This window comes from Triticum urartu, chromosome 3 (assembly GCF_003073215.2).
Source record: "Triticum urartu cultivar G1812 chromosome 3, Tu2.1, whole genome shotgun sequence".
Taxonomy (NCBI): Eukaryota; Viridiplantae; Streptophyta; class Magnoliopsida; order Poales; family Poaceae; genus Triticum; species Triticum urartu.
In genome coordinates this window covers 48,374,570-48,383,479 of record NC_053024.1, presented here as the reverse complement: position 1 = coordinate 48,383,479, position 8,910 = coordinate 48,374,570, and the positions used below count along the sequence as shown (strand labels likewise).

The 8,910-nt window shown below is 46.3% G+C and overlaps 1 pseudogene; it reads left to right on the top strand.

The window, feature by feature from the left end:
• Positions 1-2,445: 2,445 nt before the first annotated feature.
• Positions 2,446-7,217, top strand: LOC125546625 (annotated as a pseudogene).
• Positions 7,218-8,910: the final 1,693 nt, after the last annotated feature.

Below are 8,910 nucleotides of genomic sequence, written 5' to 3'. Positions count from 1 at the left end.
GATTATATGTAACAACATGCGTTGAGATTTGTGCACACTATAGTACCCCCCCCCCCCCCCCCCCCCCCCCCCCCCCCCCCCCCCCCCCCCCTCCCCCCCCCCCCCCCCCCCTTTCCCCACCATCCATGTCTCTCCTCACAAGCCACTTTCTAGCAGTGTAGTATGTAAGGCAACATATCCCCAGCATCCATGGCACTCTATGTCTCATCGATGTCGGATGATGAAGTGGGCGGCATTCGTCTCTTTGATGTCGGGCCTATTGGTGTCCGCCTTATTGGTGTCGGACTAGATGACTTGATTTTGTCTCATCAGCATATCAAATGGTAGTTTGCTTCATCGTAGAAAGACATGTTGGTGGTGCACAGCCTTAACTAGCTGGTGCTAGGACACGTCGAGGACATGCTTCGGTATGCATGGATGTTGGGGTAGACATGGCTAATGTCGCCGCCTCCACGAGCGGCAACACAGGGTTGGCATGACGAAACCATGCAAACACAAATTGATCAGTGATGACGAGTTGGTGAAAACATTATCATGCCGATGTAGCCAACAGTCTCGTCGAGCCAAGAGTCGATGCAAACGGTCCTCCAACGGCGCCTCACCTTGGACAGGCTCCGTGTCGGCAACGGTGTAGATGGAGCTCTGCCTCGACGGCAGTGTAGAAGACACCCTGCCTGGGGTGAGCTCGTGTTCGCGACACCCCAAGCTTGGTGGCGGTGTAGACCACGTGCCACCATGGACGGCCCCGTGTCGACGGTGGCGTATATAGCGCCCGGCATTGGGTGAGCTGCGGTGCATGTAGTGTTGGAAGAGACTACCGTTTCACGGACAACAGAAGGACCGAGTCCTACGTAGCTCCAACACGTCTCGTGCCCACTCTCGTTAGCACGTCGTGCGTGCACCCCTTGTATAGCTCGGTTGTTACTCTCCTGAACATGTACATGCATGTGCACCGGCTTCTTATATCAGGACCGCGCGTTGAACCGCAGCACCGGTACTCGGCAGGGAACGGCCGGACAGCCGGAAGAGTAAACTGTGTGTGATGGGTCTCTAATCACACAACTTGTCTAGTTGTGAGTCGTTTTTAACGTTGGACGCATCACAAACGTTGTTTCATAGTATAACACATGTGATAGGCCTATCAGCTCACACAATCTTCATGGATGAAAACGTTTGGGGCGTTGGATGTATACCAAACGCTTACCTCAGGAGTCATTATTTCAAGAACACGCGTGAGCTTTGCGTGTCTTATATATTACTCTCCCTGGTCCTTTTTACTTCGTATATTAGATTTCTGCCAAGTCAAAGTTTGACCAAATTTGTAAAAAATATCAATATGTACAATACCAAATATATATTTATGAAACTACATTTCATAATGAATCTAAAAATAATAATTTGACATTATGAACGTTAATATGTTTTTTTAAAAGTTTGGTCAAAGTAGAGATACTTTGACTTAAGACAAAATTTGTATGCAGATTAAAAAGATCGGAGGGAGTACATAAGAAGGAGAGACAAAGGTTGCATCAGACGTCACAGGCGACGCCCAGCTCCACCAGGAATCATGTGTGTGATAGGTTATGTCATTGAGTTGGACAAAACGTCTGCATCCTTGAACCCTATTGCATATGATTATTCCTTAATGCACGCCCATATCACACACTATCATCAGACGACGGTTCGCATCTGCGTGTGCGAAATAGAGTTTTAACCGTGTGTGATGACATCACTAGTGAAAGAAAACAATAAGAATGAGAGGGGAAGAAGGAAACAACAAGGTGCTAGGCGGCCGGCCGGTCGACGGTCCATGCTATGCGACCAGCCGGTGGATCCAGTGGATGGTCGATGCTTGCTATGCGATCGATGCTGTATCTATCTTCGCTACAACCGAGAAATCTTTCCACTGTTTGTGTGTGCGTGGTCTGCTTTTGCTAGTGTAACATAGTGGGCGCACTTGTGCTGTTTGGCCCTAGCAGACTTCTATGCTTATGTTTTGAGACTGGTTTATATGGATGCTTGGTTTATATATAAAGCAGGACGAAAGCCTAGTTTGAGAGTAACATAGTCCTACAAGAGTCCAAGCGCAATAAATGCACATGTTTACCAATGTTGATTGTCATCATCGTGTACCTCCAGCTTCACCAATCCACCACCTCGGCGACCTGCACCCCAATCTTCCTCAATGACGTACCTTCTTCCTCAACCTATAGCTGGCCGTCTCTTGCATAAATAAAAGAATAAAAATAAATCCCAGCCAAAGCCACTGGCAGCCTACCGTGGTGGACGCCGACATCGGATATGTGGGAACGTTTTCTTCCTTTTCAACAAGGTAGCTAAAGTTCACTTCTCTCCAAACTGCTCACCCCTCTCTATTTAATTTTTTTGCGCATTTCACACTTTCTTTTGCAGCCAAAAGGCCCGTCAAAGAAAATTCACATAACCATGGCCGGTGGTTTGGACTGGGATGCTGCCGCGCTCATAGCCTTGATGAGTTGGTTGGTGTCCCCCATCATCACCTTCCTCACGCCCAAGATCCTTTCCTGCATCGGCTTAGACACGTCACAGAAGCTCTGGGACTTGAAGATCCGCATTATCCCAGAGCTGCAGCAGACGCTGCGTGAGGTAGATCAAGCGAGGATGCTGCAGAGGGGAGAAGTATCCGACGTGTCGACGCTCAATGAAATGGCGTCATGGCTGAGGCACGCTCGGGGGGATGCGGATGATATCTTTGATGATGCTCAGGAGAAGATTGTTGGCGGCGATATCCTGTATGGCACCGCGCAGGCCTGCATCCGTGGCTGCCAGGGGATTATCCGCATCCTCCAGAGCGGATCAGCTCGGCTACTGCAGTTGCTGTGGAACATCTCCTTGTCTCGGCGGTTACTGTACAGGTCAGAGGATGTACCTACGGTGGCTACATCCTCCGATTCCTTGGGGCGCTTGCTCTCTTGCTGGTGGAGCTCCTTCGTCTTCTTCAAGAATTGTTATAGAACCATATTATGCTGGTTAGTTCATGCTGTTGAGATTGCCAGCTTTTGTCGAAACTGGTCGTATGACGTGGTTGGCATCAAAAGTAACCAGGTATATTCATTTTCATCGCCCAGTTCTCATCTCATATGCCCTTTATATACAAGTGTAGAAAATATACTTCCACCGTCCAAAATTACTTGACGCTCAAACGGATGTATCTAGCACTGAAATGCGTCTATATACATCTGTTTAAGCGTCAACTAATCCCGTACGGAGGGGTATCCTTTTTTTCACTTAGCATGTGTTCACAATTAAATTAAATATTTATGTTGTGGGGGCACTATAGTATTTCTGTAAATTGCTAACATGATAATCACCATAATTACCTTATTTTTGTAGCTGCCAATGGTCGTTCTATGTACAACGACATTTCGGATTTGCAATTTAAACAATACTCCCTTGGTGTTGGTCTCAGAATTAAGGTGTATTATAAAAAATCAAAGTCAAACTTCTCTTTGTTCGACCAAGTTTATAGAGAAAAATATAAATATTTACGATACCAAATCAGTATCATTAGATTCACCATGAAATATTTTTTCATATTTTATTTATTTGGTACTATAGATGTTGATAGATTTTTCGATAAAGTTTTTAAAACCTGGAATCGTTTGATTTTTGAAAAAAAATAATACACTGTATATTTTGAAACGAAGGGAGTATTTGTTAACAATATTATATATTTCCTTCTTTATCATTTCTGCTTTAACAACATTTCATTCATTTCCTACTTTACATGTAGCACCCAAAAATCCATGTTAATACACTATGGAGTCTACACTAGTAGCCAGTTTATTTGTTTTTCCACATGGCCAGTTTATTTTCTAAGCGAGGATCAAAGTCAGTTTTGCTGCACCAGTGTTTTCTGTATTTCCTCTGCCTGGACATTTTTGTTCCACCAGTGCCATCTAATTTGTTCTGCATTATGGCCACCTATGTCTAATAGATACTCCCTCCGTCCGAAAATACTTGTCATCAAAATGGATAAAAAGGGATGTATTTAGAACTAAAATACATCTAGATACATCTCCTTTTATCCATTTTGATGACAAGTATTTCCGGACGGAGGGAGTACAATAGATATGTGTATGGCAATACCCATTTGAGATTTTGTTTCTTGCAGGAGAATGCCACTGCATTTGATTTTGTCCTTGCTGCTATCTTAAGATGGAACTTGAAGAAAAGAATAGAGAAGGTAGAACGCACTGTCAATGAAGTTAAGAAGTCACCTCTCTTAGGCGTGGCAAGGAAGAGCACACCGACCGATATTGCCAACAAGAATAGGAGCAGAATTAGAACTGCTACCAAGCCGAAAGTATTTGGTCGAGAGGTCTTGCGTGATGATATCATTGCAAGGCTCCGTGAGACACCACAAGATGATGCACAAAACTCGAGTACTAGTCCATGTTACTCTGTGCTTGGCATATATGGTGTTGCAGGGTCTGGGAAGACTACCTTTGCACGATACACTCGAGATTACATAGAGCAGGAATGCAAGGGACTTTTTGACATCATCATGTGAATTCATGTGTCTGAGACTTTCAGTTTGGATGATATGTTTCATGAAATGTTGAAGGATATTACCAAAGATCGACACTCCAATATTTCAGATCGTGAGGAGCTGGAAGAGAAGTTGAAGGAATCATTGAGTGGCAAACGTTTCTTTTTGATATTGGATGATATCTGGGTGAAAGCCAAGAACGACCCACAGCTAGATGAACTAATCTCTCCGCTCCACGTTGGGATGAAAGGAAGCAAAATATTGGTGATGACTCGAAGAAAAGTTGCAGCTAGAGCTCTATGTGATGATGAACCTATTGAAATGTCTGATTTGGATGAAGATATATACTTTTCAATGTTTATGCATTATGCGGTGGGTGGTACAAGTGTTGTTGACAAAGAAGAATTTGTACAAGTTGGGCGGGTGATTGCAGAAAAGCTACACCAATCACCTATTGCAGCAGTCGCAGTGGCTGGACAGCTTGGGGCGAACCTAGATATCAAGTTTTGGAAAAATACTGCAAACCACGACATGTTGAGTAACACCATGGATGCTCTTTGGTGGAGCTATCAGTCGCTTAATCTGGACATTAGGCGATGCTTTGAATTCTGCAATATTTTCCCTCGACGATTCGAGTTGAGAAGGGACGAGTTAGTTTGCATGTGGATAGCTCAAGGGTTTGTAAAGACCAGCTCGGCAACAGAGGACATGGAAGTTGTAGCCAATGACTACATTCATGAGTTAGTGTCATGCTCCTTTCTGCAACAAGAAGTAACTAGTTCTGATACTGATTCCTTCAGAATTCATGATCTGCTACATGATTTATTAGATAAGGTAGCTGGAAGTGATTGCTTCAAAATCGAGAATGATAGAAGCCAGAGGGGAGAACGCTGGAAAGCGGATGTCCCTCAAGATGTTCGTCATCTTTTTGTTCAGAATTATGATGCAAACTTGATTGCCGAGAAGATCCTTAGATTGGAAAATCTACGCACTCTCATTATATACGTTGTTGAAGAAAGGGATACACCAGTTGAGGAAAAAGTCATTGAGAATATATGCAAGCGGATGCCAAAATTATGGGTGTTGTCCATTGCGAGTATACCTGGCCATGGGAAGCCCGGCCCGAAAAAGCCCGACCCGGCCCGGCCCGACGCTGCCCCCGGGCCGGGCTCGGGCCTAGATTTTGAGCCCGAAGGCCGGGCCGGCCCGGGCCCGGGCCCGTCGTTTTTGCATTTCTCTGAAGGTCGGGCCGGCCCGAAGCCCGACGGGCTTTTACGTGTTCAGGCCGGGTTTGGGCCCAAAAAACAGGCCCGATGGCCGGGCCGGGCCGGGCTCGGGCCTGGGTTTTTTTCGTCAGGCTTGGCTAGGCCCGGCCCGAAGCCCGGCCCGGCCCGAGGTATGGCCAGGTATAATTGCGAGTAAGGAATATTGTGCAATCATTGGAACCGATAGGTTCTCGGTCCCAGAATCTATTAGTCAGTTAAAGCACCTACGATATTTTGCTTTCAGGACACACCACCCATGCATGGTAATTTTACCAAGCACACTACATAAACTTCACCGTATACAACTGCTTGATTTTTATTTTGGGGAAATTTCGGAATTTACCTCTATTGGCCTTATAAACTTGCGGCACATATTCTATGGGTCATGGGATACCTTTGCTAACATAGGCAGGCTGATCTCACTCCAAAAGCTACCACACTTCAGAGTGCGTAATGAACAAGGGTATGAGGTAAAGCAGTTGAGGAACCTAAACCAGCTTGGTGGCAGTCTGGAGATCTGTGGCCTTGAAAACGTTAAAAGCAAGGAGGAAGCTCTTGAAGCTAATCTAGCTGCCAAGGAACGTCTTACACATATGTATATACGCTGGGGTGATGATGATGTAAGGTGCAGTCCAGAAGTTGAAGCTGAGGTACTTGAGGGCCTTTGCCCTCCCATGGGGCTTCAAACATTGCACATCGTAGCCTACGAAGGTTCAAGGTACCCAGATTGGATGGTGTGTAAGCAGAACAATTGCCCAAAGGACCTGCGACAAATTCGGTTTGACAGATGCATCCAACTTGGGGCTGCTCCTAAACTTGAGGCCTTCCCTCATCTTAGTGTGCTCTGGCTTCAGAAGTGCAGCTGGGATGCCTTACCAGGCAATATGGAGCACCTTGCTTCACTCAAGAGTATGCAGATCACGGGATGCTTGAACATCTGGTCACTACCAACACTGCCCCAGTCTCTTGAGGTGTTTACACTCCATTGCTGCAACCATGAGTTCATGAAATCTTGTGAAACAATGGGACATCCAAACTGGCAAAAGATTGAGCACATCCCCCAGAAATATTTCTATCAATATTTTTACCCGTCAAGTAAGACTGTAATCTCTTTGCTGACTTGTTTTTCCTTTTTGTATTTGTAAACATAGTGTGTGTCATCGTCAATCTGCTACTAGTTATGCTTATGTTTGTTAAACCATTTGGTACCGAAGGACGCTTCAAGAAAACATCGAGGTACGCCTGATGATCTTTCATCAATGATGAGAGCATTTAGGAATGATGGCAAGACAGTGAAGGACGTTGGAGCCCTTTGGTTCAAATGTGAGGCCAAACTTGTCAGCGACCCTGCCAAGGCCACTGATGGGCCGGCCCTTCGACCAACGCGGACGGCCTGCCAAGACCGCATCAGCACACCATGAAGCTTCTGCGGCCCGGACCGATCAGACCATCTAGTGGATCACGAACGGCTCGGCGGCGGCTACCTTCTTTTCTTTCCCCTACCTCCAGTTCTTCCCTGTTATTCCCCAATTCTCTTGTAACCTCTGTTAGAATTTTACTAGTAGGCCTTTGGCCCAAAGCCCAACTAAAATTCTGAAATTCTCTTGGCCCATTCATGCACACATGTGAGTGGAGTGAGTGAGGCTAAAGTTTAGTCCCATCTTGGAAGTTGAGAGAGAGTTGCACCTCTTTATAAGGTGAACTCTTCTACCACTTGTATGAGTATGAGAAGAGGAGACCTACACGCGCGCTCCTCCTCGCTCGCCTATGCACGTTGTCTATATTTTTGCTGCATGGAAAAATTAATGAGTCATTAATTAATAATTAATGGACGCGTTAATTACTGAACCGTTTCCGATTCTTTTGGATCGTGACGACTCGGACGTGAGGTTTACTCCCACGACCTACCCGGCCCGCAATATATAGTCAGGCAGACGTCTATCCTAGCCGCCGCCGCTTCGTATGGTTTCTCATCACCGTTCCAGATCATTGCGCCGCCAAGCTAGTCTTCTCCATCCCTCCTTCCGGCGTGCACCGCGAGAAGGGACAGCAGGCCTCCGGAACCCCGCCTCTCGTGATCCTGTACGGGAGAGGGGCGATCAGGTTTTGGGGGAGCGCACTCGTGCGACTGCTGGCAGCGACGACTTCGCGAACGACGACTTCTTCCCCGACCTCGGTTTCAGACCATGGGCTGCTATGATGCCACCAAGGGCAAGCATGAGGGCGATCTTAATCCAGCACAGCTGGAAGCTTTTGAGAAGATCAATACCCTCTTTAAAGGCTCTCTTCTGAGTGTTCTTGATGACTCCATTGTGGATTTGTATATGTCGTTTGACAACGGCAAGGACATGTGGGTTGCGCTCGAGGCCAAGTTTGGTGCCTCGGACGCCGGCAGCGAGTTGTACGTCATGGAGCAATTCTATGACTACAAGATGACTGATGAGCGCCCTGTTGTACAGCAGGCTCATGAGATACAGTCGCTCGCAAAAGAACTTGAGTACTTCAAGTGTGTGTTGCCGGACAAATTTGTTGCCGGAGGTATCATTGCCAAGCTTCCACCTTCGTGGAACAATTTTGCTACTTCCCTGAAACACAAGAGACAGGAGTTTTCCGATGCGGATCTCATTGGTACTCTTGACGTTGAAGAGAAGGCGAGAGCAAAGGACACACGTGCTCGAGTTGCTGAGGGAGGTTCTAGTGCCCACATGGTACAGAAGAAGAACTCCCAGCCCAACAAGTTCAAAAACAATAAGAACAAAACTCAGGGCAAAGGCAAGTTTGATACAAAGAACAAGCCATCACATTCTACCAACTTCAAGAAGAATTCTCATAAGAAGGGGAAGGGACTTTGCCATGTCTGCGGTAATCCTAATCAATGGGCTCCGAAGTATCCTAACCACTTTAAGGAGCGCGAACATGAGAAAAGCGGCAAGTCCGCTAATGTTGTCATCGGTGATACTGATATGAAGGAATCAGGGTACGGTATTTTTCCTACCATCCTTTCAGTATTTCAATCCCCTGATTGGTTAATTGACACCGGTGCCAATGTACATGTTTGTGCTGACGCCTCCATGTTTTCTTCTTACCAGGCAACAGGGACTTCACCCGTGCTGA